This window comes from Lepidochelys olivacea, assembly GCF_965140295.1.
Source record: "Lepidochelys olivacea isolate rLepOli2 genome assembly, chromosome: 18".
In the NCBI taxonomy this organism is placed as follows: domain Eukaryota; kingdom Metazoa; phylum Chordata; order Testudines; family Cheloniidae; genus Lepidochelys; species Lepidochelys olivacea.
In genome coordinates, this window is record NC_140428.1 from 23,940,751 (window position 1) to 23,966,501 (window position 25,751).

Here is a 25,751-nt window from a genome sequence, read left to right on the forward strand (position 1 = left end):
ACAAAAATGATACATGCATGCAAATTGGATAAACACATTTGGTAAATTATAACCTTTCCAATGACATCTTACAAGACCCATCTTGCATAAAGTATCTCTTAGTTATGCCATATTCATATCCTAACCATATTTCTGTGAAGAATATGGGGTGTAACATCACAGCATGATCTTCCCTAAACCTTCCTCAGCTGCCATGTTGAGGTGAAGGGGAGAACAAAGGGCCTGGAATCAGGCTCCTCTGAAACACAGGGAGGAGATCAGACTGCTGTAAAGGAAGGCTGCCCTCAGGATAAATGTGCATAAAACCTGTTGCTGAAATGCATCAGAAGCAAATCCCTCTTGAAAGACAAAGCTTCCCGTGCCAAAATTTATGAGTCATCAGCATGAGCTAGCCTTTAAAGCAGGGCAACAGGAGTCAGAATGCTTGGGTTCCAGGCCTGGCTTTGCTGTGGGCTGTTCTATTTCTGCACCCTCTGTGCCTCCCCATCTATCCAGGTGTAAAGTAGATGCAAAGGTACATACCTACCTGCTTCAGAGGGGGCATTGGGAGAATCAGTGGTTTGAACTTCTCCAAGATCACCAGCTCAGAGGTGCAACGTATATTTGATTGGCAAACTCCTTCCCACCAATTGGCTTTTAGTACTCTCCTCCCAGTGTTACAGAAAGACAATGCAATTCTTTGTAGGCCTATTCTGTCTCATTCTAGCAAGGGCGGAGGATCAATCTGGATTCACAGGTCTTTAAAGTCCCAGCTGTAGCCATCTGGTGAATCAGTGGGTTGTATAAATGCTTGTTTAGTTGCTAAGCATCTGATGAGCAGATGAAATGAGTGGAAAACTAGCTGAGTCGGCAAAAGTACCACTTCACACAAACAAGTGAGTGGACCAGAGAAGAGAGGAATTGGAAGGATGGTAAGTACTGAAGGAGAGGGGCCTTTGCTTTTCTGTGCAGGTTCCAGTACCCCAACACACAGGTGAGTGGATCTGAGACAGTGAATAATGAGCCATCACTTAGGCCCTTTATCTAAGTGGAATCTACATTCTTGGGATTTGAGAATTGGTGGTAGGGTACTAGGGTATCTAGATCACTGTTCTGGATCTACTCTAGGACAGTAGTGAACAAAAGCTGTTGCCTTGCTCTGGTTATTCAGTGGCCCAGGTATAATGAGTTTGGCCGTGTGTGTCTTGGGCTAGTTCCCAGAAATAACATCCACATCAAAAAAACCAACCCAACTGGTCCCTTGTTGGGAGTGTCCATTAATGTGGGTTGAAGGTGAAGCCCCTGTCTTGATCCCAGAGAAGCAGAACAGGCTGGAGGCATGATGATGGGATCATCCATCATGAGGGGATCGTCTCTGGATGCCTGCACAGCCAAGGTGCCCCGGTTCTGGGAGGAGGTGGGTTTCTCAGGCTGGCACAGGGACTGCTGACATGGGCACTTGGATATAATAGGCCTGCCTTGTGTTGCTTTCGCCAGGCTTTTGGGGCACGCCAGAGCAATGACATCGGATGAGCTGTCTCAGGGCAACACGATGCAGGCGACTCTGTATGGTGCTCTGGTCCTTCTCTGCCTGCTGAGCAACAGCCTGGTTCTCCTAACGGTCCTTGCCATGACTGTGAAGCATGGTACCATGGCTGCCTCTGACCTTCTCCTGGCCACTCTCTCCACCATCAACCTGCTTCTCACAGCGCTGTGGAACACGCTGATCTTGTAGCTGACCTGGGGCTACAGCTCTCCTTGTCTGCCACTTGGTGTAGGGTCTTCATGTTGACCTGGGTGCTCTTGAGAGCTATGAGCACCTGGGCATCTTCCATTGCCGTATCATAAGGAAGCAGCATCCCCCAGGGGCTAGGGAAGCCAGAGGGGCCGAGGACGCAGCTATCGCTGTATCTGCCCTCCAGATAGTGAATGTGTTGTACTCTCTTCCTGCCTTGGTGTATTCCAGCCATGCAGCGGTTGGGAATAGCACTCTCTCCTTGATGCTAGTGAGCAGTACCACCAGGCCTTTGCTGGGCTGCACCTGGGCTTTCCCCTCCCAGCAGAGTGGGTTGGCCTATGCCACGGCTTCCTTAGTCATCCACAAAACCGTGCCCATAGCCCTGATGCTGGGCACCAGCGTGTACACCTTACACAGACTGAAGGGGCACGTGAGAGCCATGGAGGCCGAGAACGGGGTGGCCAGGTTTGTCTCTGAGCAGAGAGCTGCCAAGGTCATCCTGGCCTTGGTCGTTCTGTTTGTGGCCTGCTGGGGGACCAACACGCTGGCAGTTGGCTACCACAGCTTCACCAGCTGGCCCCCTGCACCCTTCCTGCTTCAGGCTGCAGATTTCTGTGCCTCGCTCTTCTTGGGGATGAGCACCCTGGTAATCCCGGCAGGGCATAGCCAGCTGCGCAGGATGCTCCGGAGAATGATCTGTGTGTGCTAAGAGGGTTCTGGGCATGGATGCAACAGGGACACAGGGAGTTGTTCTATAAAGGAACATATGTCCAGCCTCTGGAGGATCTGGAAATGTCAGCTTCCCCCCTGACTGAAGGCTGAATGACCTTTCTATTCACACCCACCTGTCTTAAACTAAGCTTGTCTTTCTATTAGCTGAACCATATCAGTCTGCCTGACAGGAGACAGAAAAAGCCTGCAGAACAGAGTTTTGGCACTTACCGTGCTGTATCCTGGACCTCTCCATCCATACTCACACTTGCTCTTAATAAAATGGGTTGGATGCACTTCACAATAATAAAGAAATAATAATAATAATGATCTTTGCCTTTCTGGGGCACCTTTCAGCTCAGAATCTCAAAGCACTCTGCAAACGTCGACAAGTTAATCCTTCAAAACACCCCTGACTTACACCAGGAAGGAACTTGGCCCAGCATCCTGTGGCGGAAATCCCTCTGGATGTAACTCAGTTGAAGACAAGGAAGTTCCCGCAGGGTGGACATTGGCTCAGCATGTCTGAGGACTACGTCGGCCGTCACAGTTTGCTGCGAGGTTGCTGGTAGTACTGCCCCCAGCTGACTCAGTAAGCCCATGCTTGCAACCAGCTCCTATCATGGGGCCAAATACATCACGGTGTTGGCAAAGAAATGGCAGCTCCTTTGTACTGACACTTGAAAATATACACATAAAAGAACAGAGACTTCTAGTGCTAATTAGAACTGTCGATTTTATGAGCTAGATCCTCAGCTGGGGTAGATCAGCTTAGCTCTGTTGAGTTCAATTGCACTTTGCAGATTTATAGCGGCTGGGGATATAACCTGCAGTTTTTTAGAGTAGCACCAGACTCACCAGGTTTGCTTCGCAGGGGCTTGCACGGTTTTTTTTTGTTTGGGGTTTTTTTTTTTTTTTTTTGCTTTTGAGCTCCAGGGGCTCTCTCCCACCTCATCTGCCAACACCACACCCCCAATGAACCAGAAATCTCAGTGAAATCCACTCTCACCTGCTTTTGTGCCAAAAATTATGCAAAACTAACCGCCTTCCCCGTCACCAAAGGAAAAACCGGAAGTCAGAGACGCAATGTGGACTAATGGATACAGAACTGGACTGGTAGAGCTCAGGGTTCTATGCCTGGCTCTGCCACTGGCCTGCTGGGTGGCCTTGGACCGGTCCCATTGCCGTGCAGGAGGCTCTGGCGGGGAGGGAAGGAGGAGGACCGAGGGCATGGCAGGCACAGAGGAGGGGGCGGGAAGGGGTGGAGTGGGGGCAGGGCCAGGGGTTGTGCAGTGAGTTCGCACCTGTAGCTCCAGCCCCGGAGTCGGTGCCTAGACAAGGAGCCGCAGATTCACCTCTGAAGAGCCGAATGTGGCTCTGGAGCCACAGGTTGGCCACCCCTGGGATAGACTATATGTTGCAACTTGGTATAGTATATAGGACACTGGCCTGGGAGCCAAGACTCCTGGGCTCTAACCCTGGCTCTGCCACTGATGGGCTTTGTGCCCTTGGGCAAATCATTTTGCTTCTCTCTCTTTCCCACCTCTTGGCTGTTTAGTCTGTAAGTTCTCTGGGGCAGGGACTCTCTCTTACTAGGGTGACCAGATGTCCTTATTTTATAGGGACAGTCCCGATATTTGGGGCTTTTTCTTATATAGGCACCTGTTACCCCCCACCCCGTCCCGATTTTTCACACTTGCTATCTGGCCACCATATCTCTTACTGTGTGTACATACAGCAGTCAGCACAATGGGACCCTGGTCTAATTGCTATTGTAATACAGCTAACGCCCAAGAATTACTTCCACATTTATACATCTACCGGATGGCTTTGATTTGGCTTCCTCTACCCTGGCTTTCACATCTGTCCCTTCTTGTTTATTTCAGCTTTCTGGTCACTGTCCTGGTTTTCTATTTGCAGCCTGGTTGTTCTTGGCACAGGGACTCTTTGCTTTCGGCACTATGGAGATTTTGTACCGTTCCCTCAGGGAATCTTTGTCAGGACAGCGCCACGCAAAAGTAATCCGTGATTAATAACCGAGAAAAGGGAAGAGAGTCCCTGGCCCTGTGTGCTGAAAGGTGAGATTGTTTTGGTAAACACAGATTCAGTCAAGCAGTTCCCAGTTTCAGCATCCTAAGGATGCTCCATCACTTTAAGGCTCAAAAGCTTTTAGGCAGTGAGTATTGTCTGAGCTGATCACTGCTGGACGGTTTGGATGCTACCCTTTAAAAGAAACCCAATTTAGTGATTTCCATCCTTATTGCCCAGAGCCCTCTAATTGTCCACAGAACAGACAGCAGTCACGGGGGGCAGGCTCACACACACACACATCTGTACGCATCAATCCAGACCTTGAGGGAGTACTTCTAAGAGCCTCCTCCTGCCCAGTTGAGTTTGAATTGGCCGGATAGGGCTCATGCTCAGGACCATGCCTTCTCAGACATGTCACTCCCCACTCACGCCCTGCCCCTTCCTTCACCTTGTAAACATGTGAGCAAGGAAACGGGGAGGAAAGTGGTTTGGGCTTGCTCAGTGCAGAGGGCTCTGATTAGCCCTTACCCTTGTGTCCACGAGGAGACTCTGCTCACACCTTCCGTTCCAGCACAACAGCCTGGTTCATCCTTCCGAGTCCTGAGGGTCCAACAGACGCCCCACACTCCTTCGAGCCACGTTCTCTCTGCTAAGACTGTCAACAAGGGATCCTACTAAAACTGGGACCCACCTCCCCAGCCCGTCTCTTGTAGGCTACCAACTGGCACAGCTCTTCATTCCCTGGGAGGAAATGAGTGATGTAGACACACAGTACGATTGTGTTTACTTCAACGCTCTCAGGTATTGCCTGGACTAGACCCACCCTAGGAATGATGCTGAAAAGGGGATCAATGCTGCTGCTCTCAAGCAGGGGTCAAAACACTGCGAGAGGCCTCTGAATAACAGCTGCCTGGTGCTGTCACAGCACAGCAAAGGCACCTGGTACAGCCAAGAAGTGCAACAGGCGCGGCCGCTGGCTCTGCTCACCCGCCCCGTTGCTGCAGCTCAGCAGAGCACGTTTCATTCCAACACACGCGCCGCAACTGAAAGCGCTTCTTCAGCGGGAACTTCCTTCCACGCCTTGTGTTTTCCCTCAACGCTTTTATTGCACGGAGCTGGGATGCAAAAAAATCAACGCCAGCGAGGTACAATCGGAAATGTCAAAAGGGACACTAGGCCGATGAGCAAATAAATACCTTCAGATAGCTCTGGGAATAAGAAGCGAAGTTTAGAGGGGAAGCAAAAGTGAACTAGGTTTGCCCACAGGCCTTGGCAGCTGTACCCACCTTTTGCCTGGCACTTGGCTTTCAGCATGGGTCTAGTGTACTTGGTATATTTCTGCTGTGAAGGCAGGTGTTTGCAGCACACCCAGTTTGGAAGAGCAGCGATGTTTTTAATCCGGTATCATTTTCCAGCGAATAATTTGGTGGTTTACTGGGAAACTGCATAAAAAACCACGTGGGATCAACCTTTCTCCTGCCCAAACTGGTACGGAGGTTGTTAATCCAATCGGAGGCCACTCTCAGTGCTGTTATCACATCAGAGCCAGGCACCTGGGCAGAGACACAACACAATTGGATCAAGTTGGCCAAAAATTAAAGAGGACCTCGACTGCCAGGACAGGAATGGAAACAGCCCTGACAAAAGAGGAGAAACAGTGAATTATAGTAAGAGCTTAAAACAAAACCAAGGAGAACGTCTCTGCAATGCTGCAGTTTGCAGCCACACATATGAGGCCCAGAGGGGGTGGAAACTTGGCAGGGGAAAGGCTGGCTATTTTCAGTGATCCAGAAAAAACTCCCATCTGACAAACAAAATATCTCCTGATTGTCCTGCCTCTCAGGGAGGTACAGAGATGGGAATTACAGGGGGTGACAGGGAGGGGAAAGGAACTTGGAAGTCAGCAAGTAGGAAAGGGTGAGAGATGGAGCAGGCTAGAGAAAAGATGGTGACGAAAGCAGGCCAGGCCAAGAGAAACCCCCCCCACCCATCTTTTTCCTCCTTTCAAAATCCAGTTCCTGCCTCTTTCCAAACCCTTTCCCCAAAGCTCCAGTGAGGGATCCCCACTCTCCTTACAAAGAGTATATCAGGGATACGCAGCCTGGAAGGCCTGGAGAACCACCTTCCCTGCTTTGGGATGACCGGTTGTGCTGTCTGCTCAGTGCCCATCACAGATATTACACTGCAATTCGCGGTAGCAGCTGGGACTGGATCCCTCTTCGATCGTCCTTCAATCAAAGTGTCCAATGCTGAATCAGCTTGGCGGGTGTCATTCAGGCTCCTAGTGGAACGGGTGCCCAGACACAAAACAGTAACCACAACCGGTTCCTTTGGGCAATCTCTGGGGCAAGGCCAATGGCTAAGCGGCCCAAAGGGCTGAATACCGCTTGCACTCCTAGACATGGTCTTTCCAAGACACGGCTGAGGCCCATTGGCAGATACTTGCCCTGGCAATGCCTGTCCCAGGCTTGATCTGTGAAGAAACAAAGGACGGTCTCTGGAGCTGCCAGGCTGGCCCTACTTCCAGCCCAATACTAAATTCACACTTTAGCATTTACTAAAACGTTTATATATGAACATACATATAATTGCTGATACTCGATCCATCCCTGCTGTTCCTCCACAAACTGTAACAAACTCCGAACAGCACATTTGACGGTGTTTGCCAAACCTGCATTAAAGCCAAATGGGGCCGGGATCACAATCCTGAGGAATTACCAATTAAATTTTTTTTTTTTTAAAGTTCATCATTTGAACTATCCAGCAACACCGGGCGAGGACCTCTTGGCTATTTCTGAAGCCATCCAGCCTCTATGCAGCAGAAACAGGATAAAGCAAACAATCTGCTGATATCTTTTGCAAACTGACCATTGACCCCAAGTCTGGCTTCTGGCTTGTATGTTCAGCCACTACATCTGCCGTGCCTGCGTCTCCCAGAATATTGGTAGTTACATGAGGCTGCAGAGTGAGCGTGCAAGAAGGTTACAGTGAGATTACGGTGTGCAGTGCTGGGGGAGGGAGGCGCTGTTGATGGGAGTTGCTGCGCAAACAGAGCAAAGCTTTGATGGTTTCGAGACATCTCCCATGGCAGACCAGGGAAGGGGCAGTAGCGCAGTGGAAGGTGGCTTTAATTAAGGGCCAGTTCCTTTGAGCCTTGCTCACAAGAGCAGCCCCAGTGACACCCCAGCCATACACGTCCGATGCCGACGCTCATCAGACCCCAGAAAACACATTGGTTGATATAGACAGCAGGGCGGTGGCCAAGGAAGTTGGAATCTGCTAAGGATGTGTAACAACTCACCTGCCGAATCAACTAGCCCTGAAAATGGATGGCGCTGGAGCGCTGGGCCCATACCCGGCCGTCGCCGGCAATGAGACCCACGGGGGCTACGCTGCGACGTGCCATGAAGCCTAGGGCCTGGGCGGAGCCGCCGCAGGTGCAGCTCTTGGTCATAGTAGCAAATATTTACACGAGAACTTTGAAGGCCGAAGTGGAGAAGGTTCCATGTGAACAGCAGTTGAACATGGGTCAGTCGGTCCTAAGAGATAGGCGAGCGCTGTTCCGAAGGGACGGGCGATGGCCTCCGTTGCCCTCAGCTGATCAAAAGGGAGTCGGGTTCAGATCCCCGAATCCGGAGCGGCGGAGATCCCGGAGAAGCTGGTGGAAGCCCCAGGGAGAGTGCTCTTTTCTTTGTGAAGGGCAGGGCGCCCTGGAATGGGTTCACCCTGAGAGAGCGGCCTGAGCCTTGGAAAGCGTCGCGGTTCTGCCAGTGACCGGTGAGCTCTCGCTGGCCCTTGAAAATCCGGGGGAGATGGTGTAAATCTCATGCCGGGCCGTACCCATATCCTCAGCAGGTCTCCAAGGTGACCAGTCTCTGGCATGTTAGAACAATGTAGGTAAGGGAAGTTGGCAAGCTGGATCTGTAACTTTGAGAAAAGGATTGGCTCTAAGAGCTGGGTTGGTCAGGCTGGGGCATGAAGCGGGATTGGGCACGAGGAGTGGCAGTGACTCTGGACGCAAGCTGGGCCCTTCCTGTGGATCGCCCCAGCTTCAGCAGGCGTTGCTCACCTCTCCCGCTCAGCGGGAATGAGGCAGGGAGTGGTGTTCTCGAGAGCCAGATCCTCAACAAGGTAAATCAGCATCACTCTATGGATCTGGCCCTTTATTTCAGGAGGTACCTCATGCCTGTTTTGGAGGGCTGGCCTCTGCAGGAAGAGGGAGATGCACCTAGATCTCAGTCCCACAGTCCACTGAACTTGGATTTGCTAAACACCTGTAAAGCTCCAAACATCTTCATAACACTGCACAAAGAACAGTGATAAAGTTGGGGTTCCTGACTGAGCCTCTGACAACACTTCAGCTCTCCTGCTCTGCCTGCAGAGCGTTACAAAAGAAAATCAAATATCTTACACTACCCCCGTCCTCTTCCCTCCTGTCTCTGGATGAAGTTTTCCCCTGTGCCGAGACCCAGCGCGAGGTCTAGGCACCCCTTAAGTCCACATAATGGGATCTGAGTGGCACCTAGTCCTTGCAATAGCCCTGGGCACAGGGGTGGATTTCCCCCTTTACATCACCACAATGCTGCCCACGTTACCGGCACGCTCGGAGAGACAGGCAGCGCTCGTCAGGAGCGGTGTCAAAGGCTAGGAAGACTTTTCAGAGGCAAAATCAAAACATAAAAGCTTCCCGGAACAGCATGCGAGGGTGGCTTGCTCCCGAGTAGCAGCAGAGCACGGATGGCTCTTTGAGGCACCAGGGGTCAGATGTTGGGAAGAACATACCCCTCTTCCCGAGTGAAGCAGTGTTGCCACAATAACCCTTTTGTGGTCACAATGAAAAGGAGACTGAATCATTCCACCACACACAAGCAGTGCTAGGAAGGTGACACCAGGGACAGAGACGGGCCGTGTGCTGCCATGGCTTGGAGAAATCCCCTCCAAAGAAGAGAACGCTGCTAGGCAAACTACCCCACCAGCATTCATCTCTAAGGACCATTGTTATATAGTTCACCTAATGGCTTTGCCAGGATTCCTGGCTTGTTTGAAACCTAATCTGTTACTTGTCTGCTATGACTCACCTAGCAGTTCCCTAATAATGGACAGGGAGGAAATTTGCATTAAAAACCCCAAGTGCTCAGGGATTCAGACATACCCCTTACTCATTGAAAGCTGAAAGTCACCAGAGTGTTAACCTGGGATCATACTTTTTCCATAAGGAGATGGGATAAAATCAGTTTCACAGTATTTCAGTGATGGGGGATGGTGTGGGAGTGGAAAGAGACCTGCTTTGGGGCCTGTTTCTATTAGATAAGCCCTGGCTTCAAAGTTGAAATCCAAATGTGGATCCAAACTTCAGGGATCCTGGTTGTGATTCAGGAACAGTTCTAGTTTGTCATGTTCTCCTGTAACTTAAAAGTGGGCTCGGTTTGAAATATTGTTCTGTTTTCAGTACAGAGAGACTGGGAAACCAGCACACACAAGGACACTCTACCAAACTAACCAAGATGAGTGGTATGTGCTGGTCACTGCCTAGGGCGGCAGCAATCTACATTCTGATCACAGCATTTATACACATTTGAAATGTATTAAACATGCAAAGCTACCATTTGCAAGCTTAGCTCTTTTGAAGGAAAAGGGTTCCTAGAACCAGGTTTTCAAATATAACCTGCCATGTTAAACACGGAAAATGTGCATTTGTGGGCACGACTGGGTCGCTGCACATGCAAATATGCACCTGGGTATAAAATACACCTTTTCAGGCATAAACAGATGGCTATTTGTTTGAAATCACAAGCCCATACACTGCGACAATCTCTCAGTGGCTTCCCCAAGCCCAGATCTTTGAAGATCTCTGAAAATGTGTTGGGCCACATCTTCAAACAAAGCCTCCAAATTTGTGCTCCCAGTTTTCTGTCCACAAATATTTGCACCTGCTGACTGAAGAGTTGGACATCTAGCTACTTGGCTTAGTGCAACAATTACTGGTCACAGGGGCAAAGAGGCAGCTATGAATGCTGAGGCTGAGTTGCATCCCCTTTTAAAATGCTGTCTTCTTACAGGGCTACATTCTCTTTCCCGCTACTCCAATACAGCTTCATTGACTCAGAAGTAAGTGCCCTTCCATGCACAAATAGCAGGTGTGCCTATGGAACAGACTGCAGAATTCGGCCTGTCTTGTCTGGGAGCATGATTTCTGGGTAATGGTGACATCCAGTGGTAAAGGCGGGTGATTGCCACCAAAGGTAACAGAGAACCAGAACCTGACCCAATAAGCACAAATAATTATCTCCCATTTATCCAAAATGGCATTCCCCCATTTTCTCCTCCCCACGGCAAAGGTTTTGAGTAACCGCCCTGATCTTCCACAAATAGGGCTGTAACCGTCGTTTGCGCGTCAACGTACACAACAGAAATCAGATCAGAGGAGCAAATGTGAGCTGATCCCTTTTCTCTTAGGTCCTGATATGGCCCCTGTTACCTTTTAAAGTATTTACCCTCGCCACTCTCCTGTGAGGGAGGGAAGTTCTATCATCCCATTGTACAGGAGGAGAACTGAGGCACAGAGACAACGTGACCTGCCCAAGGTCCCACAGGAACCTCTGTGGCAGAGCAAAGGATTGAATGTGGGTCTTTTGAGCCCCAGACCAGCCCCGCTAGTAACTAGATCACGGGACTCTCAGTTATAGCTATGTGTGTATCTGAATCCTTCCTGCACCATCAGTGTTCTGCCATCTCTGTTTATCCTGGGCCATTCTTTGCCTGTCCTCTGTGTTGTTAAGTCCCATGAATTTTCCCTCTCTGAAAACTGTGTGGAGGGATTCTTTGGTCGGCCTCACTTGCGGGTTCCTCCAGCTGCCCAGCAGCAGACATGTCCCCGATATTTCCATCATCTTCTTTTCTGGATAACTTTGAAGAGAAAGCACTGCTGAACTCACAGATAAATCCCAGCTTTTATTATAAATTCAGTCACCATAATACCTAGTATTGTCCTGAGGCATTTTCTTTGGAAGGCTTGGAGATATCTGTCTGGACCTTTGGGGGATTTCCAGCATTCACATCCATATGTTAAGGTGGAAATAACATTTGAGTTGAAGATTAATAGTTTGGTCTTTAAGCTGTAGATTTTCAATGGCCAAATCTTGTGTAAGCTGGTGAATGCAGTTGTGCCTTGCCAGTTCATGACATTATTTCCTTCTGGATGTCCCTATCGGTATGTTACAGCCCAGGTATGTGAATTGACTCACCTCTTGTATTCCTTTGCCTTCTAACATAATGCTTGAGTTGGGGGTTGCTGGGATTCTCATTAGATTTGTTTTTTCATAGCTGGTTATTAACTCCGTCTTTTCTTGCGATGCTGGACAGTCTTTCAGTCTTTGCATGCGTATTAATTGAGCTGTCATTTAGAAGAGCTTTGTCAGCTGCAAAATCTAACCTTCCAGTGGACTACTGTTTAACTATGCAACAATGCCTTTGCTGCACCTGGCTGCACTTTTTCCTCATAATGAAAGCAATGGCAGCAAACAGGAGAGGTGAGCGAATGCACTCTTAACATAGGAAGCTAGTATTTTAAGTAATAGCTAGATGCAAATCTCTAGCCTGATTTTCTCTTGCCCTCTTCATTGTGCAGTCATTTACCTCAGTGCATTGTGGGAGTCAAGTACTAGTACATTCACTTGTCACTGGGGTAACTGACTACACAAGGTGCTGGGCAAGGGGTAATTAGGCTGCAGGGTTTTTTTTCTGCTCAAGACAATCCCATGGCTGTATTTGTTAGAAGATCTACTGCACACCTAAGATGCTCAAAGAGGCATGCAAAACAATCACCGGTAAGCAGAATTAAGGATATGATTGTAACCTCTCTTGGCATCAGTGCAAAGAGGAGTTAGGTCTTGGAGGTGGGAAGGGGAAGCATCATAACACTTAAGACACTGGACCATTTTCAGGAATGAAGGTACACAAAAGGCTCATCGTAATTCAATTCTGCTGATCTTTGTCCCCTTTGTTAAAAAGATGATGATTGGATAGAATGAACTGTCAGAAACGCAAGAAAGAAGAAGCCCATGACTTGGCTATAAACAATGGGGATGAAATCCTGGCCCCACTGAAGAATATGGGAATTTTGCCAGCGATGTCAATGCGGCCAGGATTTCACCACTGTGATTCTAGTCACCATATGGAGCATCTGTGGGTGCTAACCATAGAGGTTTCACAGCCTAATGTGGCTTGGCACCTGCTTGATTCTGGAGACCAAAGAGTATTTTCGTCCTCAGCTGGGCGTTCTCCATCCTAGTGTTCTCTTACAGCGAGCCAGCCTTACATTTTCAAAGTGCTTTACTAATTTTTACTAGTGAATTCTTCTGCCATCCTATTCATATCCTCAAAATTGTATTTTAGAGAAGGGGAAATTGCACCACAGAAAGATTAGGGCCAATATTTTCCAGTAGCAGTTGCTGATTTTGACTGGCCCAAATTTTGGGTGCCCCGATGTGAAACACCACAAAGCCCTGATTTTCAGACATTTGCAAGTCTGGTGGAAGTCAAAGGGAGCCGAGTGTGCTTGGTGCTTTTAGTGTACGTACAGTGCCTAGCACAATATACCCTGCTCCCCTAGTGGAGTACTAGTGCTACTGCAGTAGCTGATAATAATCTTATGTCTAAAATTTGAGCTGGGCACACAAAATTGAGGCACCAACAATCAGTGGCTACATTTGCATATTTTGGCTTTCCTCAAGGGCATGCTGCAAACCAGAGCTGACCTGAGCATTGAGTTCGCCTTTGGCTGAAGGGGCACACCCACAACAGCCTCTCTTGGAGTCCTTGCCAACACTAAGCTCGCACATAGCAGCACCCAAGAGTAACATTTTCTACTGTCTCCGCTTGCCTAGGGGACTCCGTCCCATCCTGGTGGGCGATGACCGGCCTCAGTTGTACACACCTTCTCCACCTCCCATCTGGACCCCAACAATGCAATATACCTGGCTAGGAAGACTTCACCGCTTGGGGACACTTCAGCACATCTTCTCAACAACACAGGCTACCGTGAGCACATCAGGCCTGCCCTTCACTATCTGCACCGGCCTGCCACAGAATAGAGAGTCAAGTTCAAGGTCTCAGTCCTTATCTTCAAGGAGCTCACTGCCCTGGGCCTAGGGTACTTAAAATGCCGGAATGAAGATTGCGGTCGACAGCTCCACTCCTTAGGCCCAGGGGAACTTTCTGCCATAAGGGTAAAGCTTGTCTGTATAGAAGACACAGCTTGCTCAGGGGCTGGTCTGAGACCGTGGAATGAATTCCCCCAGGAACTAAGGGTCATTGCAAACCACATCACCTTCTACTCCATGTGCCAGGCACAACTGTTCAACTTGCCTTTCCTAACCTAAACATAGAGCAGCGTGGACATTTAAAAAACACAAACCCCACCACCATCACCACCAAAACCACGCTCCACTGCATACACAATTCTCGCCCTAGGGAGAAACGAGAGAATGAATGGACACGTTGCAGATGTCAGTCACATCCCTAAATGCATGACTGGACAGAGCTCAGGTACTATGGTGACGAAGGCAGAATAAAAACCTAGCGTGAATAGAATAGACAGTTGATCTAACAAACTGTGCACACACACAAAAAGCCATTTGCAGTGCACAAAGTTCTTCTTCTTGATTGCTCCTACATAACTCAGGAACCCTGCTTCATATTTTTGAGACACATCTGCTGCCACCTTATTTGTGAACTATTTGCATACACACAGACATCTCTTGTCATACTTAGAACTCAGGATATCCTGGCTCCCAGTCCCATGCTTCTCACACCAGATCAGAACCACGTGCGTCTTCTGGGAGAATATATCTAATGGAGGAAAGTCACCCCATGCAGGGGAGCCAGCACATGATCCTAAGCGCCATGGAAGTCCCAATATAGCCCCATTTTAAGGAGTTAAGTAGTGTACAGACCTTGTACTGGCTCCTTATCCATGGATGAGCTTCAACCACTGTGCAGTGAGTGGGGAGGGGAAATCGGTGACTCATTCAAATTTCACATGCCTAGTTACAGCCCTGTCCTCCAGTAGCAGAGGAAGCCTGCTGTTATCTAGGGCCCTACACATGGGAGACGTGTATCACGAGTCTGTCCCAGGCCAAACAGACCTACCACAAGACTGTATCATCACTTAGCCCTGCCTCTGTGTAATTCCTCCTCTGCAACTTGAATATGAGGGCATTTCATGTAGAGGCAACAAGGCCGTGTCAACCATCATTCATTTCTCCTTTTATCCTGAGCAGTAAAATATGACCCAATAAACACAATCATGGTTCGGCAAATATTCACACTTCAGCTTGAAAAACAATGCTGTTAATTTTACCACATGACCCAGCAAAAATTTGGCTTTTCCCATTCATTTCCCTCTCACTACAAACTCCCGAAACATTATAATGGTTTAACTCATTATCTCAGGCCCTCCAGCGTTGCTTTAGGCTCACTACCATCTACCACGGAGAGGGAGCTGGCGAATGGCCTTGCACACACAGAGCGAATTGACTTGAAATGATGGTTTGACTTTCTCCAGAATGTAATTCAGCTGTAAATTATTATAACAGTTCATGTTTCTTGACTAGCATTTTGTCTTCCAGGACAAACAAGCAGTCATTTCTACAATGCTCATTCTTCTTTGGATGAGGGGAAATTAGGAAGGGTACAATATCGCCACCACTGAAAGCAACGGGAGATTTGCCATCAGTTTCAATAGGAGCAGCATCTCGCCAATATATTTAAATAAGAATAAGAATACCTTCCTCCCTCCGCTTTCATCAGTAGATCTCTCAAAGCACATCAGTATATATCCTCACAACACCCCTGTGAGGCAGAGCTGTGCTGTTATCCCCATTTTTACAGATGGGGAACTGAGGCACAGAGAGGTTGGTGTCCAGATCCACAAAGATGCTGAGAAACCTAAGTTCACTGCACTCTACAAAACTCCTGCCAAACTCAGTTGGCATCTAAGCTCTCTCGGCACCTAAGTTTTAAGGTAAAAGTTCCCTCAGCACTTATGTTTCTGCCTCTGGGTGCTCACGCTGCTCCCTCCTTCTAGGTGTCTGGATGCCCATCTCCCGCCTAAGCCCCTGATGAGTCACAAACCAGGGAAAGATAGGTGTGCTCAGAGGCCACCTACTGGACTGGGTCCCATTCCAAGGCTGGCCAAAGGAGGGGAAAGTGCAAGTGACTGTATAATTTTTAGCCCAGTGTTAGAGGGCTCACCTGCGAGGTGGGACACCCTGGTTCAATGCCCCCCCCCCGACCCCTTCTGCCAGGGTAGGAAAAAGGATTTGAATGGGGGAGGGTGTCTGCTCCTCCTCTAGGAGAGTGCTCTAACCACAGGGGTACAGGAAATTCTGAAAGGAGGAAAGTGCGCCCTCCATCTGTCCTATATAAGCTGTTCTACTGTGGATAAATAATGAAAGCGTGACTGGAGCAGTGGGACTGGACCTGGGTCTTCCATCTCCCGCCTGGGTGTCCTCATCACTAGGCTACAGACTCTGTATGTTGCTTGTTTCTCTCCTTCTCCCACAATGACTATTGCACTTGCAGTTCAATAGGCACTGAGCCAGATGTAACCCAGTGGTTAGGGTGCCCACTGAGGATGTGTGCTTTGATGATTGGTTGCAACCTCCCTCCTGGCTTTTTTGTTATCTGACCTGTGACGGATGGACAGTTTGGGCCAATCAGTTTCTTCACACATGTAATATTCTTTGCTCTACATTGTTCCAATAGCCTGATCAAGCTGTTAGCAGAAAACAGAGTAAAGGTGCACTGCACACTTCATAAAAGGTAAAGAAAATAGATCAAAGAAACAGTAACATTTCTTCCTACCTTTGAGGCTTGGCATCATGGCTAGTAATTTCACTGTTAAATAAGGCAAAAAGATCACCTTCTCAAAGCTGCTCTATGCAGGTAAAGCCGAATCCAGCATAAGAATCATATCACAACTTCCGAGGGGACAGGAGAATATGGTTTCCTCCTGTGGCTGATTTCCTCGTTGGCAGAGATGAGTTGATGGAGCCGCAGGATACTTGATCTTAGTCTAATTTATTTAAAAAGCAATGCCAGAAGGCAAAAGCAAGATTTACTCTAGGTGGCTGAGTATGAACATAGGTGTGTAGAATGAGGTATTTTTTGATAAACACTTGTGATTGTAAAACCCAGTCCTAGGGATATTCAGGGAACGGGAACATAAGAGAAACTAATTCATATCAAGATCTGAGTATTTATTGACAAATTGATTTTTGCTGCAGTCACCACCTCCGTGTCTATGTTACAACAACAACTGTTCCAACCTTTATAGCACCTTTCAGTCAAAGATCCCCATGAGCTTTACAAATTAATCAGAGCTGGTTGAAAAATACCAGTTGGTGTTGTAGCAGATTTAGCGGTTTGTTTGTTTTTTTAATTTCCTCTGAAAATTTTTTGGGTTTTCAATGAAATAGCGAAACAAACAATTCAAAGGTTTCAGAGTAGCAGCCCTGTTAGCTACAAGCTCACAAAAGCTCATGCTCAAACAAATTGGTTAGTCTCTAAGGTGCCACAAGTAAACAATTAAAAAAACCTCCAAAACAACTGCCTCAAACAAGGGCTTTCGGTTGACAAAACAAAATTTCAAATGAAATGAAAAATTTCTGTGAAAATTTCAGTGGCATTTGGGTGGGCTCAGCGACTCTTTAATCTTTTATTTAGATGCCCAAATATGGCGTGAGAGGACCTAACTTTATGTAGCCAGATCTGGACACTCGGGCCATCTTATCCTCTGTTTAAGAGAAAGAAACAGGCACAGTGCGGTCAAATTACGGGTAGAAGAAGGTCGGTAGCAGAACTGGAAGCAGAAAGCAGGATGACTAATCAGCCGCCCCCATCACACTAGCGAAAGGAACAGAGCGAGCAGCCCAGCCGGGGAGCTGTGAAATGTTCCCAGAAAGCGAGGGACTGACCTATCCCCCAACGCGCAAAATCGCTGTGCTGGGGGGGTGGGGGGGGGTGGCAAAAACCCTCCCCAAGGCAGAGGAGACATAATGGAAAACAAAGCCAAGCTCTGCCCCAAGGTTGGCGCAGCTCACGCGTGCACCGCCTCGCCCCCCGGATCCGCATGCTGGAGCTGAGACAAGGGGGCTTTGCTGCAGCGAGACCCCCAGAGCTCAGGAAACTCCCGCTCGGGGGGCCCGCTCCGCACCCGGCGGCGCGCCCCGGGGCGGCGCGCGGGGCCCTTTGCGCCCCAGCCGGCGGTGCGGGGCCGGGAGCGCGCGGCCGCCCCGCCCCAGCCTCGGGGGGCAGCGGGGCGCTTGGGCCTTGTAGTCCCGGCCCGGCGGCAGGCCCCGTGCGCGGGGGCGGCCGGGAACTACGACTCCCACAATGCTCCGCGCGCCAGGCGGCCCGTCGGCAGAAACCGAAAGCCCGGCGAAGGGAGCCGGCGCCTGGATGGGGAGGAGACGCGGCGGCGGCGGCCGTGGGGCGCAGGCTGCGGGTCGGGGCTGCTCCGGCGTCTCCCGGCGCCAGGCGCTCCCGGGCCGCGGAAACTTTGTAGCAAGTTTGGCCAGGTCAGCGGGCGGGGGCTGGGAGAGCTCCCGCGGGGGGGGGCAGGAGGAAAAGGGGGGGTGGGAAGGCCGGGGGGGGGGACAGCAGGCGGAGGAGGAAGAGAAGGGGGGGAGGGAAGGCCGGGGGGGCAGGAGGAGGAGGAGAAGAAGGGGGGGAGGGAAGGCCGGGGGGGCAGGAGGAGGAGGAGAAGGGGGGGTGGGAAGGCCGGGGGGGCAGGAGGAGGAGGAGGAGAAGGGGGGTGGGAAGGCCGGGGGGGGGGACAGGAGGAGGAGGAGGAGGGGGGGTGGGAAGGCCGGGGGGGGGACAGGAGGAGAAGGGGGGGTGGGAAGGCTGGGGGGGACAGCAGGCGGAGGAGGAAGAGAAGGGGGGGAGGGAAGGCCGGGGGAGTACAGTAGGAGGAGGAAGAGAAGCGGGGGGTGGGAAGGCCGGGGGGGCAGGAGGAGGAGGAGAAGGGGGGGTGGGAAGGCCGGGGGGGGGACAGGAGGAGGAGGAGGAGGGGGGGTGGGAAGGCCGGGGGGGGGGCAGGAGGAGAAGGGGGGGTGGGAAGGCCGGGGGGGGGACAGGAGGAGGAGGAGGGGGGGTGGGAAGGCCGGGGGGGGGGACAGGAGGAGGAGAAGGGGGGGTGGGAAGGCCGGGGGGGGGACAGGAGGAGGAGAAGGGGGGGTGGGAAGGCCGGGGGGGGGACAGGAGGAGGAGAAGGGGGGGTGGGAAGGCCGGGGGGGGACAGGAGGAGGAGGAGGGGGGGGTGGGAAGGCCGGGGGGGGCAGGAGGAGGAGGAGAAGGGGGGGTGGGAAGGCCGGGGGGGGGCAGGAGGAGGAGGAGAAGGGGGGGTGGGAAGGCCGGGGGGGGACAGGAGGAGGAGGAGGAGGGGGGGTGGGAAGGCCGGGGGGGGCAGGAGGAGGAGGAGAAGGGGGGGTGGGAAGGCCGGAGGGGGGACAGGAGGAGGAGAAGGGGGGGGTGGGAAGGCCGGAGGGGGGACAGGAGGAGAAGGGGGGGGTGGGAAGGCCGGAGGGGGGACAGGAGGAGGAGGAGAAGGGGGGGGTGGGAAGGCCGGAGGGGGGACAGGAGGAGGAGGAGAAGGGGGGGTGGGAAGGCCGGAGGGGGGACAGGAGGAGGAGGAGAAGGGGGGTGGGAAGGCCGGAGGGGGGACAGGAGGAGGAGGAGAAGGGGGGGTGGGAAGGCCGGGGGGGACAGCAGGCGGAGGAGGAAGAGAAGGGGGGAGGGAAGGCCGGGGGGTACAGTAGGAGGAGGAAGAAAAGCGGGGGGAGGGAAGGCCGGGGGGGCAGGAGGAGGAGGAGAAGGGGAGGTGGGAAGGCCGGGGGGGGACAGGAGGAGGAGGAGGGGGGGGAGGCCAGGGGGGGACAGGAGGAGGAGGAGGAGAAGGGGGGGTGGGAAGGCCGGGGGGGGGAACAGGAGGAGGAGGGGGGTGGGGAAGGCCGGGGGGGGGAAACAGGAAGAGGAGGAGGGGGGGAATGCCGGGGGGGACGGACAGGAAGAGGGGGAAGGCTGGGGGGGGGACAGGAGAAGAGGGGGTGGCAAAGCAGGGTAGCCTGGCAGCTCATTCATGGCAGCGTCTCCCTGGCTGGCTCTGTATTTGGTCCTGGTCCCTTCCTCCATCAGGGCAGAGCTGTGTTCTGCTCCTGCCTCTCTGTTGCGCGTGAGGCTGGGGGTCTGTGCCTGTGTTTCACACATGGTGCCATTGCATCACGCTGGCTGAGGGGCCCCAGGGAAACGGATGGCTTGTGGGGGTGTGTGGATTGGGTTAAGGACAATCAGGTGCAATCTGGGAGGAGAAGGAATAATTGTGCGGCTGGCTCTTCAGACTCCCCCATTGTGGAGGGAGCTGGGGGAGTCTCTGGCTGTTAAAAGAAGAGTGTGTGGGGTGGGAGTACAGGTAAGAGTCAATCTTCGGCTTTCCTTGAAATCCCAGTTTGCTTGTTCTGCCCCAAAGAACCTGACTCCTGTGTGCGTTCTCTGCATCGGCTGGGCTGGTTCCTGTAGAACCCCTCCTGGCAATGTATCTTCTGGATACGGTATTAATTCAGAGCCATGCGCTTGTGGGAGATAGCCTGGGGTGGGCCATCGAGCGTGCTCTGAGCTTATCAAAGCTTGCTGGGCCTGGGCCTGGCCAGACCCAACGAAGAAACTTTAGAAGTGAGGGAAGAGGAGAGGCTGCTAAAGCAGTCACGCGATGATAGCCAACTGGGGAGACCTGAAAGCTGATCCCCAGGAACTAGGAAGGCTTGATGCTGGTTATTGTTGATTGATGGGCAGGGATAGATGGTGGGATGAAGTGTAGCAGGATGTGTACTGTAGTCAGGATGTGCACAGTCTCACTTCAGCGGTGGTGGGACCGGTTCTGATCTTGCACTGATGTAGATCCAGAGCAACTCTGTTGGAATGAAACCGCTGCCTGACTCAGTGCAAGAGCAAAATTAGGACCAGCAGAACGCTTGGTGTCTTGTTGTTGCTCAGTGTTGTGGGAAGGAGCTGAGTCCCGTTGGTCCCCTAGTGGCACTCATGATGTTCCCAGGGCTGATCAGGTTGCTCCTTGGATTTGTTTCCAACAGACCCTGATGTTTCAGTGACTTCAGAGGGAATGAATGGGCTTGTACAGCATATTAATCTGCTGATCGTAATCCTCCTGGTTGTACTACACACAATCTGCGTAAGAAATGAATGACTGGCTAGATGCTAGGTGGGAATGTGTATCTGAGCTTCTTCTGAGGCCCTCTGCTCGGTCTGTAGACCAGCCTGTGATATTCCCACTCAGAGACACCTCAGCAGGAAGAGGAAGAAACAAATCAAGCTTTGTGGTTAATGTTGTGATCCCCAAATGATATACTCGGGGTTGCACTCAGTCTGATCTCACTTCCTCTCAGTCCCAGTTCCAAAGGGTGAAGGAGAAAGGGTATGAATACAGCCAGGGCAAGGTGTGTAAATTTCATTCCCTTTCCATGGGGTGGAATGGTTCACGGATGAGCTCCTATCTGTGGCATTGGCTCCCTGTGGCCGTTTCTCCAGGGCTGCTGGAGTCAGGTGCAGTTTGGTTTTTGTTTCTCTTCTCTCTGGCTTTATTTTTGGTGGGTGGTTTCAGTTGTCCCCTTAGGGGGTGAATTCATGTACTTCGCTGTTAATTAAATGTATATTGCAGATGGGTGAGTGCTCTGAAAAGCTTTAAGAGCTTCCCAATAGATTTCTCAATCAGTAAAGCACCTGCTGCTCTGTACTGGAAATTGCTCACAAGTGAAACACATGCTGCTTTCTCTGTCTGGCGCACCAGGGGTCTTATGTTTGTACAGTACTTAAAAGCTGTCCAGACCTGGGACAGGAGCAGGGGAATATAGCCTGTCAGTGGTGGTAGGGAGAGGGCCAAATTCAGACCTGGAAAGTCAGCAGCTGCGACTCCATCAAAGGCCCAGCACCAGGTCTGCATTTGGCCTAATAAGAGTAGCCCACATGCACTTACCCTGCTGTGAATGTCACTGGGTGCCTGACACAGTGGAGTGCTGGTGGCGTTCTCCCTGGAGATGCTTTAGGCCAGACAAAGCCAAAATACACTGTGGGCATGTAGGACTTGCACAGCAAGGGACAGAGTAGCCGAAGCAACGGATGCTTCCCATCTTTAATGTATATGATTCTAAGAGCCAGGCTTAGTCTTGACACAAGCAGATTCAATTCCAGTGACTTTAGTGGTGCTGAGCCTGAGCTGGATTTGACACCCCCCCCCCTGCAACTCAACACTCACCCTTCTGGCTAAGAGCTATCACCAGATCCTTTGTGCCTCTCCATCCCTGGAGAAGGGATTTACTTGGCTCAGACTGGACACCTTTGTTACTTAGAAGACCGAAGAGCTGGTAATTAGATAACACCTACTCTCATGAAGGGCAATGAAGAGACCATGAGGGAAGAAGCTTTAATCAGTCTAATCCTCACCTGCCCGCCCCCATCCCATGCCAAGCAACCAATTACTGTGGTAGCTAAATCACTTGTCTGTGGCTTCAGCTTGTTGGTGAGTGAATAAGGAATTGGGAGGAGAATCCCTGATTTCTGAGGCTTTGTTTTCTGTAAATATTCTGCATTGTTATGGTTGGAGTGCTTCCACACATCACATGTTGATTGGTGTCAGAAAGAGCATGTTTGAGTAACCCTGACAATGAGCTAGCAGAATCGGTGTCCCCTTGTTCCAGTCCATTGCCTTTTGCTCACCATCACTAATGACCTTGTGCTTCTGTGGCAGTTACTTTGAATCAGGAGGTTGAGGATTCATGTCCCTTCACCACCAAAGCTCTCTTTCTTGAGGCAGCATGGTCTTGTGGATAGGACATGGACCTGGGGGTCAGGTGACCTGATTCTATTCCAAGCTCTGCCACTGACCTACTGCGTTACCGTGGGTGAGTCATGTCACTGCTCTTTGTCATTCTACTCTTTCTGCTTGTCTATTTCTGTTGTAGCAGGGACTGTCTCATGTATTTGGAGCCCTGATCTCAGTTAAGGGGCTGCTGCAGTACAAATAGGTAATAACTTTCCGAGTTGTCATTTGGTACCACCATCTTTGTTTCTTGGGGTAATAATTTTGTTTCTGTTTTTATGCAGAACCCCAATACATTTCCCTTTCTAGACCCCCTCCCCAGTGCATCCACCTCAGACTCGTGGTCTGGGGAATACTTTGTAGAGCTGTTTACATTTGATTTGGGGCAGTCAGTGTTGCCTATGTGTTTTCACGTGCTTTTTGAGGAGCGGAGTGGGGAGAATCAAGCTTTGGAGAATTTTCCATAACCTGGTGGGTTTCTATTGCTTCTTTGAATAGGCTATACAGGAGCGTTGGGGACTTTGTACCTCCAAGGTATGGTACCCACTTCTTGCTGCTGCTCCCACATAGAGAGCCCACAGCATATAATCCTAGAACTATAAGGTTAGAAGGGACCTACTCTAACCCCCTGCTATGTCCTACTGTCCTTGTTCAGTCTGCAGTGGCTTTTTATGCTCAGTGAAGTTTGTGACCTTTTGTGGCGCTTGGTAGCATGGTGGCTTTTTTCAGATCAGCATTCACGACTAATTCCCCGGGAGCTGTGATGTCACTGACTGTTCCTTGCTGACGCTCGGCATATGGCAGCGGGAGCAGCAGAGGTAGTATTGGAAATGTCACGTCTCTATCAGAGCTTCAGCTGATGCCCCAGAAGTCTCAGAGCCTGCGGGAGCGGCACATATGCAGTCGCAGTGGCTGCAACCATCTCTGTTCTCTTTGTTTGGAGAGGGATATATTCATGGGAACCTGAACCATCTTGACTGATGATTCCGGGAGTAACTGACCATCATAGGCTGTTCTGAGATGGCAGCACTCTTCTGATGGCTCCTGAAATGTGCCAGTTTCCTTTCTCCTCTGATCTCTGCTCGTTGCATGCAGCAGCCAGCCACACTTGCGGTTGAAGTGGCTTGCTGTGGTGGTAACTTGAAAGGCATTCTCCAACTTGATACGTCCGCAACTACTGGGTCACGTTGCCCTTGCCTGCCTGTTCCTATTTCATCTGTTTTGTTTTTCTCCTCTTCTCAGATATGACTCTTCCCCAGGCCTTGTAGACTTCAGGGTCGTGCTGAATGGAGCCATGCAACTTGTGACAGCTCTGATCTTGCCTTTCTGTTTGAGGTTTTGTTTTCGGGGGTGCAGGGGTTGATGGCATGGAATGCAAGGTTCAGTGAGTGGACAGCTTGCAATTCCCCCCCGCAATGCATTCTGATTTGTAGCTCACCAGGGGTGCTTATCGGGGCGCTAGACTGGTGTCATAACACAGGGCTGGGGGACGGGGAAGGAGCCTGCTGTGTGACTTGCCTCAGTCCTTTTGTAAACTCAGATTGAAAGACCTTGAGGACTTGGTTGATTCCAGTTTTATTTCTTCTCCTTGCTCCCTGTCTCAGTTAAGATGTGATCAGACAGAATCTTGTCATCTGCTCCTGTTGATTCAGGAAAGCACCAATTGCCATACTCCTCTAAAGAGGTCAGATTAATGGAGGTTGCTATTAGTAACGAAAAACATCCTCTGTTTTCCTAGCTTCTTGGCGGGTTGTGCTGTCCCTTCAGGATTCAGGGAAGGAACCTTTCTTGGCCAACAGTATCCTCCTCAAGATGGAAAACCTCATTACCCTGTTGGCTTATCCAGCCCCAGCGGGGCTTAAACAAGTAGACTTGTTTGCCAGGTGGGCAGGCCTTGCAAGCAAACATGCCAGTTAGATAGCATGGCCTCATTTCCAGAGGTGCTGAGCACCCACAGTTCCCATTGACATCACTATGGCTATTGGGTGCTCAACACTCTTGGGGGAGGGACAGAACCAGGTCTCTAACCTTTCGATATTGCCTGGGTGCTCCAGAGGCCAGCCTGCCTGCCCAGACTCTGCTAGCCTCTGTCTTTTATTTTGGACTTCTGATGCCTCTCCTGTTGTGGCTGCTGCTAAATACTGTAAAAACCCTCTATTTTTCTCTGTCTTGTTGCTTTAGGCTCTGCGTGGAACTATAGTACCCAGGGGGGAAGAGGGGGAATCTCATCAAGCAGAGAGTCTGGTGCATCTGATAAGTGAGGAGAGTTGAGTCTTTATTAAGAGTGGGGCAGATAGGATCTGGGCAAGTGAGAGACATTTTTGCATCTCCAAAGCAGATTACTGCTATTGGGCAAACAAGGGACTTAGATTCATAGATACTAAGGTCAGAAGGGACCATTATGATCATCTGCTCTGACCTCCTGCACAACGCAGGCCACAGAATCTCACCCACCCACTCCTGCGAAAAACCTCACCTATATCTGAGCTATTGAAGTCCTCAAATCATGGTTTAAAGACTTCAAGGAGCAGAGTATCCTCCAGCAAGTGCCCCATGCTACAGAGGAAGGCGAAAAACCTCCAGGGCCTCTTCCAATCTGTCCTGGAGGAAAATTCCTTCCCGACCCCAAATATGGCAGTCAGCTAAACTCTGAGCATATGGGCAAGATTCACCAGCAAGATACTACAGAAAATTCTTTCCTGGGTAACTCAGATCCCACCCCATCTAACATCCCATCACGGGCCATTAGGAACAGTCTTAAAATCCCAATTGCTTGGTTAGCAATAAGCACTTTGGATATAGTCCTGACACCTTAGAATTCTTGCCCTGCAGGGTAAATGCCATTGAATAACACGGAGTTCGGTTTTTGTTTTTGCTTTTAAAAAAGGGGGGGGGGAGAAAATGCCCTCACTTCTCTGTGGGGCAGAGGGGTTTTGAGGATCCAGCCCCCAGTCTGAGAGCTATAGGTGCTCAGCACCTCTCAGGATCAGGCCCAGCTACCTACAGGATTTGGGGCATACAGAATCTTGTAAGTAAATGGTAGCAAAGAGAGGGTTTGGAAGGGTTACATACACTGGAATGCCAGGCTGATGGCAGAATCAAACTTTTGGGTTAACCTGCTGTTTGGACCCATTTTAGGTGTCTGTTTTACTCTACCCTGGCATCGGTGGGGCTTTCCATGTGCCTATTGAATGCTGAAATGTGGTTTGGACAACAAGTTACATCTTCCCCTCAGTCCACCCATGGAACTGTCTTTGTCCTCAGGAGTTGTGCATGAAGTTGGAGAGATGGGTTACAGGTTATGGCAGGCATGGTCTGGCAACCAGGGTGCAGGATCAGGAACCATTCCTAGTTTTGCCACCAGTTCACTGTGGAATCTTGGGCAAAGTTGTTCACTTCTGT

The 25,751-nt window shown here is 50.7% G+C and overlaps 1 protein-coding gene across 4 annotated transcripts in view; it reads left to right on the plus strand.

The window, feature by feature from the left end:
* Positions 1-17,878: 17,878 nt before the first annotated feature.
* Positions 17,879-25,751, plus strand: part of MIB2 (MIB E3 ubiquitin protein ligase 2) — a 110,314-nt gene continuing 102,441 nt past the window's right edge. For 3 of the 4 annotated variants that reach the window (XR_014714464.1, XM_084651812.1, XM_084651815.1), the window contains exon 1: positions 17,879-18,039. The gene's annotated coding sequence lies outside the window, so the exon portion shown is untranslated. Of the gene's footprint in view, positions 18,040-19,608; positions 19,932-25,751 lie in introns of those variants that run through there. The other variant, XM_084651813.1, reaches the window with a different exon arrangement.